Consider the following 13,579-nt stretch of genomic DNA (forward strand, 5'->3'; position numbering starts at 1 on the left):
GAAGCCAAGAAGCAAAGACACTAAGTACAACAAAGGGGATATTACTTGCACTTACTAATTGAATTTAACTAATTAGGAATTAATGGCAATGAAATATGACGAAAAAACAACCCCGCATGTGGGGAACGATCCCACGTCTTCCTGTTATGCGTGCGATGCTCCAATCACTTGACTTACCGAGGCTCCCTTAACTCATCCACTTTTTGGGTATTTATGTGTTACTACTAGAACTAATCTTGGGAGGGTTAGGCAGCGCCACCACTGACAATATTTGGCGGCGGATGTGGAATATCCTTTCTGCCGCTGGCGTCACGAGAACGTGATCTCTCTGAGTGAAGGCAACTGGCCGATAAACCAGCACATGCTACCTGAAGGCATCAATGTTGCCGGATCCAAAACCCTCATTATGCAAGAAGAAGAGAGGGGGCATACCGAGGGGCTTGATTTTTATTATTCGTATCATGTGAAGCCAACATACAAGACAGATCATGCATCCGTGACTCCTGCGGCAGAAATGATGTTCCTTATCCCCCGCCAATGTTTTTGAGTGGTGGCGCTGGCTAACACCCTCAAGATTAGTTCTAGCCATCATCATCATCATCATCCTGGTTAAGCCCCACTGCAAGGCAAAGGCATCTCCCATTCTTCTCCAACTACCGCGGTCATGTACAAATTGTCGCCATGTCGTCCCTGCAAACTTCTTAATCTCATCCGCCCACCTAAATTTCTGCCACCCCCTGCTACGCTTCCCTTCCCTTGGAATCGAGTCCGTAACCTTTAATGACCATCGGTTATCTTCCCTCCTCATTACATGTCCTGACCATGCCCATTTGTTTTTCTTGATTTCAACTAAGATATCATTAACTCGTGTGTGTTCCCTCACCCAGTCTGCTCTTTTCTTATCCCTTAACGTTACACCTATCATTCTTCTTTCCATGGCTCCTTGCGTCGTCCTAAATTTAAGTAGAACCCTTTTCGTAAGCCTCCAGCTTTCTGCCCCGTACGTGAGTACTGGTAAGACACAGCTGTTATACACTTTTCTCTTGAGGGATAATGGCAACCTGCTGTTCATGATCTGAGAATGCCTGCCAAACGCACCCCAGCCCATTCTTATTCTTCTGATTATTTCTGTCTCATGACCCGGTTCCGCTGTCACTACCTGTCCTAAGTAGATGTATTCCCTTACCACTTCCAGTGCCTCACTACCTATTGTAAACTGCTGTTCTCTTCCGAGACTGTTAAACATTACTTTAGTTTTCTGCAGATTAATTTTTAGACCCATCCTTCGTCTTTGCCTCTCCAGGTCAGTGAGCATGCATTGCAGCTGGTCCCCTGAGTTACTAAGCAAGGCAATATCATCAGCGAATCGCAAGTTACTAAGGTATTCTCCATTAACTCTTATCCCCAATTCTTCCCAATCCAGGTCTCTGAATACCTCCTGTAAACACGCTGTGAATAGCATTGGAGAGATCGTATCCCCCTGCCTGACTCCTTTCTTTATTGGGATTTTATTGCTTTCTTTATGGAGGACTACGGTGGCTGTGGATCCGCTATAGATATCTTTCAGTATTTTTACATACGGCTCGTCTACACCCTGATTCCGCAATGCCTCCATGACTGCTGAGGTTTCGACTGAATCAAACGTTTCTCGTAATCAATGAAGGCTATATATAAAGGTTAGTTATATTCCGAACATTTTTCTATCACCTGATTGATAGTGTGAATATGGTCTATTGTTGAGTAGCCTTTAGGTAATCCTACCTGGTCCTTTGGTTGACGGAAGTCTAAGGTGTTCCTGATTCTATTTGCGATTACCTTAGTAAATTCTTTGTAGGCAACGGACAGTAAGCTGATTGGTCTATAAATGTTCAAGTCTTTGGCGTCCCCTTTCTTATGGATTAGGATTATGTTAGCGTTCTTCCAAGATTCCGGTACGCTCGAGGTCATGAGGCATTGCGTATACAGAGGGGCCAGTTTTCAAAGGACAATGTTCCCACCATCCTTCAATAAATCTGCTGTTACCTGATCCTCCCCAGCCGCCTTCCCCCTTTGCATAGCTCCCAAAGCTTTCTTTACTTCTTCCGGCGTTACTTCTCGAATTTGAAATTCCTCTAAACTATTCTCTCTACCATTATCGTCTTGGGTGCCACTGGTACTGCATAAATCTCTATAGAACTCCTCAGCCACTTTAATAATCTCATCCATATTAGTAATGATAGTGCCGGCTTTGTCTCTTAACGCATATGTCTGATTCTTGCCAATTCCTAATTTCTTCTTCACTGCTTTTAGGCTTCTAGTTCTAGTAGAAACACATAAATAGCCAAGAAAGTGCATGGGGATACGGCGCCGCAATAGCTCAGTTGGTTAGAGCATCGCACGCGTAATGCGAAGATGTGGGATCGTTCCCCACCTGCGGCAAGTTATTTCAAAGCGAAAGCTTTACTGGGCGCGAACTTGCGATTTCCCTGTAGCCGTGCTCCGAAGAAGCACATGGTTTCAAACGTTGCGTTCGCCTCCGCTCGCTTCGCCAGCTGAATCGCATGCCTGATAACATGTCGGAGGATCGAAAAGGACAGCTCGCGTGCGCCGCAACGACAGTTGAGACGGCAGTATGGGCGCCAAGAATTCTGATAAGCAGGAGGAGGCCTGGAATCGACATTGGAACGAGATTAATAGGAAACGAAACGCCCAGGATACGGAAGAATAGCGCGCCGAACGACTGGCTAAACGCTGCAGCGCATAGCTAGAAAATCAGGCTAACCTGGACTTGCAATCAAGATTAACCATTTTAAGTCTTAGTTTTCGCTTCGTATATCCTGGCATAGGCGAGCTAAGCCACTGCCAATTTTTTTGATCCACTTCCATTGCCATTAATTTATAATATCTTTAATTCAATTCTTAATTAAAAATAATTTCCCCTATATTGTGCTTGGTGTCTTTGATGGCTTCTCATAACTGGAGATGACGTCGCGAACTTGTACAATTGCTGCTAATTGAGACTATTCAGGCTGTCAAGGTACGAAAGTCGAAACGCGCGAGTGTCTCAAGGAATTAGCTTGCACGCGAATAATTCATAAGCACATTTTATGCCGCTTATCAATGCATGAGTCCGTGACGTAATGGTTTCCATATATGGCTTCTGTCCTAGAGTTTCGGTCTCTTAAGTATGTCGTTGGGCAATATTAATGTTGTTTAGTTAATTTTTATTAGGCACTACTGTGTTTAAAATGTCGAGCTTACAAAGTCACGAAGCCGTTTGAAGCCAGAAGGACGAGGTTTAGGCAAATCCATGTACTTCCCCACAATCCCCATGTTGGCTTAGCTGCCCCTATTGCAGCTCCCGCAGACGCTGGCACGAGAGTTCCATCTAGTAATTATTCTACAAAAGTGTATGGCAGCAACAGAGGTGTGGAGCCGGCGCTCGCCAGATGTCCGCACACTTTGCTCTTTGCACTCAGCTTGGCTGGCATGGGTGTGCAGCGCGAATCATTAGTACCAATAGTACCCACGGATTCGCGTAAACTTCGTGAATCCTATGATGTGCTTGAATGCGTGGTCCTGTCAAAATCGCCTGCAGAATCATTCAGAAAACTAGAACCGATGCGGGGCATGTCCAATCTCTTCTGCTTAATCTTCCTTCTTCTTCATCACCATAATGTGAAAATGGTGCTTAAATGTGGTGCTGAGAGTTGTGCAGTTTGGTGGTCCTTGTATGTTTAGGCACATTGCCTTGCATTTAATTGCCTTTTTGCCACTGCTCCCCACACAAACACCTTAAAAAATTATATTTTTATCTGAGTGACGGAGGGTGAATAAACTTTCACTTATATTTTGTTACGTGCAATCTAAGAAGTGTTCTACTGCAAGCATTTTTCAAGATAGTCCACTATTAAACAGATTTAAAAAGCCGAGTGTGACCACCAGCGCAGACATTCTCTCCACTTGCCCTGTCTAGTGTCGGATACTGAAATTCTTCCCTTCGTTCTCCAATCCTGATCGGTCGGAGTTCGGAAGCAGCTTTTCATTCGTTTCGAGCACAACAAAATATACATGCACCAAGCGCAAACGCTGCGGCAATCGTGATTCGGTTGAATTTTTCAGCAGACGATCGCATTGACACCGATGAAACCCAGCCGGCAGGTGGAAGTTGTCGCCGTCGTCTGAACTCGGCTCAGATCCACGACACACTGCCACAACCGACGGTCCTCCGTCATGTGGTTGTCGGCCTAGTATCATAATACTGTCCTTCAGCGATACTGCAGGGCGCATAGTGCGTCAAAAGAAGTCGGGCGATCGAAGGTGTCGGTGTCTTCGCCTAAGCGGCCTTCATAGGCATAGCAGCCTGAGGACTCGCAGCCTCTGACTGATGTGTGCCGATGACGCGTCACAGTCTCTGCTTGGTGCACGCTGGCAACGCGTCGCCAAGCTTCGGCCTGTTCGCGAATAACCTTTTTGGCGGATTAGACACATTGCCGCCTGCCATAGCCTGCCGACTCGTCTCAGTGCTTCGGCCTTTAGGCGCACATTTCTGTGTGGAGCGCCGGCGTTCCTCATCGGGCCTTGACATAACCGAGCGAACGAGCACAAGGAAGGATGAAAAACCGAACTTGGAGTGCAGCGGGAGTCGAAAGACGGCGAGAGCGAAGAGGTTGCAGCGTAAATGTGGAAGAAAGCACAGGAGGAGAGTACAGCGCCAGGGTTAAAGGGAAAGTGGAGTTGCGTAGGAGACATGTAACACGGTGGCGACCAGCCATGCGGCGAATGCGACCATCGATACCACATAAGAAAACAAGGGCCTGGCGTCAGCTTCGGACACAATGCTTGCGCTACTTTACCTGCGCTGCGGCCACTGCTAAAGAATAAGCTTGGTGCGACGCAGGTATTCCAGAGTTCAGGCTTTCTTCCTAAACAATGAGCGGCGCAACCGGCGCAAATACTTCGCGTGCCGTGGCTGCTAAACGACGTGCTAAACGAGCGGCTCGATCAGTGGCTCACCGCCGCCGCTGAGAGAAACTTGTGGTTTAGAATAAAATTATTTGCAATTATAACGCGAGTGCAGAACACCTAAATGCCTGCACTCATCATTCGCATCAGGGAGTATCGTAAATGTGGCTGAAATCTTTTCTTCTTTTCTCGTTTTTGCCGAGTGGAACACATGCGTTGACGGGCCCGCGGGTGAGCTGTTGCGTTTGTTTCGTTTTGCGCGGTGGACGATTTAGCGCGCGCTGCATGAGAACACCCGGTTAACGGTATAAGTCAGTGCGAGAGAGAGAGACAGATAAAACTTTATTATGTCCTTGATGGGGTTCAGGGGTAGCGGGGGTCGGGAGACTAACCCCCAATCCCCCCGTTCCTCAGACGGCGGCCAGTCCTTGGTTTCTGGCGGCGTCTTCGGCCACCCGGACGGCCCAGAGCTGCTCCTCTGGGTCCAAGCTGAGCAGCAATGTCTCCCACTGCTCGGCCGTAGTTATGATGCATGTGTTAGTGCGGGAGGGGTTCATGCGCAATCATGAGCGTTGCTGCCGATGTGAGAATATGAAAGAGCACGATCGCAGCCCTAGAACATGACAGAAAATTATGGTTCCGTTCTCGGCGCGGGCGACTGCATGAGGGGGGAACAAACAGACGAATCAAAGCACATCTCCAGCGACGGCAAGAAAAACAAAAAGACGCAGCAAATGATTCGTATGTTTCAGGTTTTAATACTTCTATAAACAGTAATTCGTATATTGAGGGAAGAAATTGAAATTTTACTTATGTGGCCTTGAACAATCCTCGAAGTCGCGTGTCAATGTGAGTGACGTCACAGTGCTACCCTATACGTAGGCGCACTTGGGTGATTGACGTCGAATCTTAGGCTGGGAGCGCGGCGCCTCCGAGGAATAAGGCAAATGGCGTTTGGTTTCAAGGTTAGGCTGTTTTCGTGGCGCGTATGTATGTAATACTTCGCAGAAACGATCATTAGCGGACGCTCGATGCGCGGCGCTTGTCAGCTCAAAATGGCCAGATCTGGAGAGCTAGGCGCCCTTTATGGGGACAGTACATGAAGTGGTATGACAGCGGCCATGGAAAGGTGGCCTGTTGTGTTTTCTAGAAGGAGCCCTGTTTTTCTCATTAAACGTGAAATTATATTTTTCGTTATTCACTAAAAGTTGCAAAAAATAACTTTTGGCGCTTCACGGGAGCAAAATAAAATGAAAATGCATAAGTGAACTATAATGTGACTATAATGTGACGAAGTTTCTTGTCTATATATTAGCACTGAAATGCAGTGCACTTTTTTCTATTATAAGGTTTTTCTAACTCACAGTGTGCTAGTAGCCTTTTGGTTGTAGTGGGTGCAAAAGTAGCATGGCCTTTGCCTTCACTTTTGATGCGTTAGTTTTGCTCGACATCGACAGGTAATTACGATGGGTGCCACCCAGCCATGTCGTACGCATTTACTTGGAAAAAAAACGCTATAAACATATCAGAAATGCCTGTAGAACATTGGAAGCTTGTTGCACCGGCATCTCATTTTTTTTTTAATTTGTTGAAATGCTAAAAAGAAATAGGTGGTTCACCGCAGTTTCCCTCATTCCTGTGGAAGTAGAACGCTGGTCGGCTTTCACATTTTCCGAGGTGGTCTATCTGCATCGATCCCACTTCTCAGCGTTGCCGGAGGTAGAATCTTTTTTGGAGGCTGCTGACATCGAGAAACTCTTCTTGCGAACTATCCACGTGCGTTTAGAAGCAACCGCTGCAGGCGCAAATACTACCGAGGGTGAGCTTTTTGTGGCACCATAAAAAACTGGCTCCTTAAAAGTTCCGCATCAGTCTCTTTAAAAGACTCGATGGTTGGAAGAGGCAAAAGGCGTGCAAAATAACTCAATAAATATGGATTGTTATCGATAGGTGGCGCTGCCGTACCCATCATCCACAGCAGTTTGTGTGGAACGCTTCAGTGTGCTTGTTTATGCGTGCACTCCGACTGTTCGCGCGATGTATCTCTAATCACTTTATTAAACGTTGTTTTCAACCATCGTTTACACACGACGATGATACCTTCGGCGGCGCCACCATTTTTTTCACACTTGACTTACGTTTTAACATAATTATGGTCACTGAAACCTGTTAACAAAATAGTTGTGAAGCATTACAGTTGCCAAACTAAAACACGAATGTGCGAAATCCCCCTGATATACACAGCGGGGGTGTGAAGATAGCAGTAGAAAAAAGCTCTTATATGCCGCCTTCTCACTGATTTCACTGTAACTCATGTTGACTTCGAGATACCTTTCTTAGAAACTTCTGGAAACTTTTGTTTGCTATCGACCTCCTAAACGCAACTTTTGCAATTTTGCTTGCTTGCTTGACGAATATCTGTAATGGAACACAGAAAACATCCTAAATATAGTTTTAGGTCATCAGGTTGATGGACATCAGGTGATAAGGTTTTAGGACATCACGGTTGATTGTCTTTCATATTCTACTCATAAACTAGAGATTGAGCCCATATTGCAATGTTTCATTTCCGACATACATGGCCCCACGCGAATATAGGCAGCTACGGCGATCGGTGTCTTTCTTACCAGCTCCCAAGCAGGTTGTCTTATATCATGAGTAATTATTGTCCATATAAGTGACCTTCTTCCAATATACTTCATTTTTGAGTCTGTAAGCTCTCAGAAACATTACACATATTCTACAATAGAGCATCGGCGCATTATTAAAGACACTTTGAATTACATTTGGACAACATTTACGAATGTCGACTGCAATGTTGTGCGCAACAAAAATGATCCAAATAACGTTTACACTGCCTTTATTACGATATTTAGCTCCATATGCTGTGAGACAACGTTTACGTCACAAGACTCTTATTTATTCTCTCATTCGACAGCCTCACGAGACAGGCCGAAAACGGTGATGATGGGTATCTAGAGACGAGAAGATAAAGCGAATGAATAATGCCCCACTAATTGCCCTGCGAGCGCAAACCGCCAATCAGACCGCGAATTAGCCAGGAAGGAAATGGCGAACGGATCATTTGAAGTGCGAAATGTGAACGATCTCCGAAGGACGGTAACGACGGCTCGAAGGAACCTCAACGGCAGAAACACGATAGTTCACCGGAGATGTTTGTTCAGCAGTAATGTAGGGTCCTAGGAAGCATGATTCTAACCTCTCACAGAATTCCAGGATATGAACGGGTGCCCAAAGGAGCACTTCCCGTCCAGGTCGATAGGAGGCATCTCGATGAGAGATGTAACGTTGGATGCGATCTAGCTGACTGACTTCTGAGTTGAAGGGAGCACGCTAGCGACATTTGTGACACTTCGAGACGAGTTGCTCGGACCTACTGGCTCTGCTGTCAGCTGGTGCTTTTAAGAAAGCAGTGTTGATGGTGAATGTCGGCGAACGGCCGTAATCGAGGTAAATGAATTGCAGTGCTGTGAGCAAACGTCACAACAGACAAAATAATGCCCCAGTTGTGCCTTGGTGCGATATACATTGATATCATATTCGTTAGTCTGCGATGAAATCGCTCTGTTAAGCCATTTGTTTGAGGCTGGTACGCGTATGTCGTCTCATGATCTATTCCACGAGCTCTGAGTACTTCTTGCATAATACTTGACATGGAACTCTTGCCGCGATCACTCAACAAAACACGAGGTGCACCTTGACGCAGCACAATGACGTCCAGAAAGAATGTGGCATTATCTGAGGCCTGAGCTGCAGCGGTGTCTGCGTACCATGTGAGATGGTCGACAGCTGTGACGAGCCATCGATGACCTGCTGGTGGTATGGGCAGACGCCCGACATGGTCTATCTCGACGATGGCAAAAGATCTCTCTGGACATGGGATGGGCTCTAAAGGGCCAGGAGGAGGCGAAGTCGGTCGTTTCCGCCGTTTCCATCGGACGCAAGGTAAGACGCGCTTGGCCAGAAAGGTAGACATGCCAGGCGAACAGAAACTGCTCCTAATCAGGTTTATTTTTCGTGGAAACCCAAGTGGCCACGAAATATGTCGTCGTGAAAGGCTTCAAAAACTTTTGTTGCCAGCGAACATGGAAGAAAGACATCCAGCGGTGTGTGTCGGTGTGGCAAATGTAGCGGTGCAGCACATCGTTTTCGAGTTTATATAGCCACAGTTCTCGAGGTAATCAGGCATTCAGTGCAGGAGGATTTCCGCACAGGCGGTGTATAATTCGGTTGCTGTGTGGATCACAACACTGACCCGATGCGAATTGAGCACCGCGATTCAAAGATAGCGTGCGAGTAACCGCTAATGGTGATAGCACATGTAGAGACTGTCTCATTATCAAGTCGCGACCTATAGAGAGACGTGCTTGAAGATAGTAGCGCCAGGGTGAGCGAGGCAGAGTGTCTGCATACTGATTGTCTTTCCAGACTTGTGCAGAACATCATAATTGTACTCTTGCAATCGGACCAGCCAGCGACATCGGCATCCAGACAAACTTTTCCGTGACGGCAACCAGAACCAGCGTGATGGTCTGTTCTGACACTGAAGTGGCGTCCATAAAGATATGAACAAATTTGTTCTATGGCCACGAAAACTGCTATGCACTTATGCTGTGTTATCGAATACTGTTCGGCAGTCGTTAGTGCGCGACTGGCATAAGGAACAACTCTCTCGTGTAGTGGTTTGACGCTGTAGAAGGACAGCATCGATCCCATGGCCACTAGCGTCGGTGTGCAAGCAAGCTGGTCCGTTCTCATCAAAGAGACAGAGGACAAGGGCGGGTGTTAAAGATTGCTTGAGGGCTTGAAAAGAAATTTCGCAGCTGTCTGTCCGTGTGAAAAGAGCGCCAGACGTCAGCAACTTGTCCAGCGGCGATGCCATGGCATCAATACTACTGATCAAGCGGCGGAAGGGCCAGGACGAAGATACTTCATAATTATTTTCGTTGAATTGTTTTTGTTTTCGAGACGGGGGAACCAAATCGCGGCAGCAACCTCGTCAGGATCTGGTCGAACGTCATCTTCACTGATAAGGTGGCGCAACACATTGTTGTTCTTTCTTTTTTTTTTTTGAAAGTGGCATATTTTTGTCTTAAGCTGGAGTCCAGCCTTTGAGATGCATGTGAAAACTTCGTCCAGACGCTCAATGTGTTGACGGAAAGTGGTAGGAAAACGCAATGTCATATAAATAACACAGACAGGTCTTCCAGTTAAGGCCACGTAAAACTGTCTTTCGTTCAAATGTTGCAGGAGCATTACATAAACCGAGGGCCATTACGTTGAAGACGAAAATCCATCAGATGTTGCAAAAGCTCTCTTGTCTTTGTCCGACTCGTGCATATATATTTGCCAGTACGTAGGTCGGACGTCTAGACCTGTGAAATATTCAGCACCTTGGAGGAAGTCAATGTGATCGTCGATTCTATGCAAGGGATATACGTCGTTGCGCGTGATCTGATCTCTTAAGTGCTCTGGAATCGACGCAAAATCGTACACATCTGTCTTCCTCAAAAACACAACATGAGACAACCAAAAACTGGACGATGACCAAATGATCGCTGTATTGAGCATGTCAGCACCGTTCCGCGCAATGATTTGGCGCTCAGCAGAAGACGCGTTATATGGGTGGCGGTGAATAATCGAACTGCCTTTGGTGTCGACATGATGCACTGCAACGGAAGTGCGCGCCAGAAGCTTGGAGTGAACGTCAAACAATGCGCTGTATTTTCCCAGTAGAGCCAAATCGTCGTCTTTCTGTACTGCAGTCAGATCGGGATATATCGCGGCTGTTAAAGCAGCAGTCGCAGCATGACCATCAGGTGTGGTAGACAAAGGTGGTGATTGGGTGTAAAGGGGTACTGGTGAAAGAAGTTCGACATCAGCAAAGCATGTCATATTGTTCTCGTCGAGAGCACCTCCGGCGAAAAGGTGCGGCTAAGAACAGCGCTCAACGCTTTACCGCCGCGAAACCGCACAAGACAAGGAGCAACGCTAAGCCTACCAGATATGAAGTCACCGCTCGGTGCAGGGAACACATCATCATAAGCCTTGGTGCCGGAGGTCACTGGTAGAATAGGCTCATTACCTAGGGGAATGGAACACTAGGTAGACGTGACGGCACGTAGGCTGTACGTGAGCATCGACATCGGAACAAGATCTCGTGCCCGTCATTTGGATAATTCGTGGATGGCAAGAAATTAAGGCTAGCGCTGAGGACAGTAAATCCCATCCCAAAATCATTTCCTGAGCACAGGAAGACAGGACGGCAAACAATGTGGTGAAGGATGCCATCAATGAAAACACACGCAATGCAAACAGCGGAGGGCAGAATAAGAACTGCATTAGCTTTACGAAGGGGAGGGCTATTATGTGCTGTCTCAACTTTTGCAAGGGAGAAGACAAGCCTCAATGACAATAACACAATAACAAAAAGTGGTGCATCTGTATGAACCAAGAATTAGCTCCGTACACCTTCAACACCCACGAAAAGTACATATAATGGGCGCTACGGAGGAGTTTCATGTTGTCCGAAGGATGTCGCTTTCCCACCTTAAGTAGCACTATTTAGTTTTCCAGTCGGTGATCGGAGGTCCAAGTAGCCGTTCGAAGGGTGGAACGGGATCACGGCATCGGTGACGGAATGCACCGACGCAGGAAACCTAGTGAGCGGGCACTGTTGTATCCCTGATGAGATGGGGAACGTCGTTGATAATTGTAGCAGGAATGCCGACGTAGTGGTACAGGGCCAGCAAATTCAACCCTTTCAGATCCGGCCTAACCACGTCGTTCATCTTGTTGACGGCGTCGGCATAACCGTTAAATGTGGCCGCGCATGCCGCAGTAGTAGCAGACAGGTCAAGGTGGGCTTCAGGCGTTGTAAGATTAAAGCGGCGGTGGTATTGTGGGGAGAGGATTCAGTGAACCGTGCATCGCAGGTGCCTGCTCGGAAGGTGGCATATGGAGGCAACCTAAGCGTAAGGTGGCGTAATTATGGGGGGTGGGCTTGGCACATGCGGGTACGTCACGGCAGGTATTTCTTCCCTGTCGAAGTGGCTTAGGCCGCCAGCAGTAGGCGTCGCAAGGACCTCAGTAGGAATTGAGGAAACTTGTACGTGCAGTTGGTCTTGCAGGATAGAGCGGATGAGTGCACGTAGTTCGCCATAGGCGGTACGTTTTCATTGGTCCAGAGGAGGCAGGGTAGCTTTCCTAAGCCCATATATATATATATGTTAGAATTTGAATTAACAAGACCTCATAGTAGCAGGCAGTTCATTCTCTCAGCCTGAGTCCTCTCGCACCACGAAGAATCTGTCATGTCTCGGTGCTGTAATCTTCGTTTATGTAATTGTCGTATACTTAGTTATTAATAGCACTGCTTCGCCTTTCCAATGAAACTGTCGTCTCTCTCCCCCTCTTTTTGTCCGGCGTCTCTCTCTGCCTCTTTTGGCGTATAACCGCTGCTGTGCATGACTGCTGTCGACAAGGATTTCGAGTAAATCCGGCTTGGCCTCATTCGGCTATTGAGTGAATTATACAGGGAGCTTCATGCAGCAAGACTTAAATATAGAGCAGTAGGGTTACTCCAAACAGCCGTTATTTTTCGTTACTGAGATTTATTTCGGTAATTTCAAATAATTATGCAACTCAACATGTACCGTCCTAATTATCAAATTATACATGGGGCATTTCTTGGCACCCCCATGTGTCCCTTAGCTGCGGTGTTTTCTGCGAAGTACTAATTGCATAGAGTTTTTCCGAGTGGCAAAAACCTCACAAAATATGAAATACCACGCGCGTTCCCACGCACATCATAAAGCAGCGCCCTCTATTAAGCTGGTTGAAAGCAACTGCATTGGCTGTTGGAAACCCGAAGAGACAGCGCATCGCATTGGAAAGGGCGTGGAAGAAGTACCAACAGCATGTTTAGCGTTTCGCAGCTATTTTTTCTTCTCATTTCTATGCCACGCTGATTATCCATCTTTCAAGGCCGACTGGTCACATTGATAACAAAAGCTACTTGATGACGCTGCCGAAGCGCTCCTCTGACCACGCACGAAACGCGAGAAGCAATGGAATAGGCATGGCATGTTTCAAAATCCTCCCTCTGCTCGCACCGCATCGAAAGAGTGCGCGCGCAGCTATATTTCGAGACAGAAAGTTGCTTCGGGCCAAAGCCAAATTAAAGCGACAGTTCTATTTTTTATGAAAGTGCACGCGTGCTACAAAGCAGGTTCGTGGTAAGACATAAAAGCGAAACAAACAGACCGAGAAGCGACCAATCTGCAGAGAAAAGGCCACACTGATGCGATAAAGATAGAAAATGTAAATCTTTTAAATGGGCAGAATTGGAAATCTAGATGTTTGCACAATAAAAAAGTACAAAAAAAAGAACAGCAGATTTCAATATGGACTTTTTATCAAGGAATTCGTAAGCCCCGTTGAACACCAGCTACTACGTAGCGGACGTGTTCGAATAAGTCTACTTATGCAGGTACGCCGTACTGAGTCCCCTTTATCACATCTTCAGTTGTTTTCTTGATTCCCGACGCTGGAATTCTACGGCAGGCATCCGTTACCCTTTCCTTGAGCTTATCCGACGTCCGTCTTGATCCTG

The 13,579-nt window shown here is 46.8% G+C and overlaps 1 non-coding gene across 1 annotated transcript; it reads left to right on the plus strand.

The window, feature by feature from the left end:
* The first annotated feature begins 2,345 nt into the window (after window positions 1-2,345).
* TRNAT-CGU (transfer RNA threonine (anticodon CGU)) lies at window positions 2,346-2,418 on the plus strand. Its single transcript has one exon. It is a non-coding gene; the product is annotated as a tRNA-Thr (tRNA).
* Window positions 2,419-13,579: the final 11,161 nt, after the last annotated feature.

Source organism: Dermacentor andersoni, chromosome 11 (genome assembly GCF_023375885.2).
Source record: "Dermacentor andersoni chromosome 11, qqDerAnde1_hic_scaffold, whole genome shotgun sequence".
NCBI lineage: Eukaryota > Metazoa > Arthropoda > Arachnida > Ixodida > Ixodidae > Dermacentor > Dermacentor andersoni.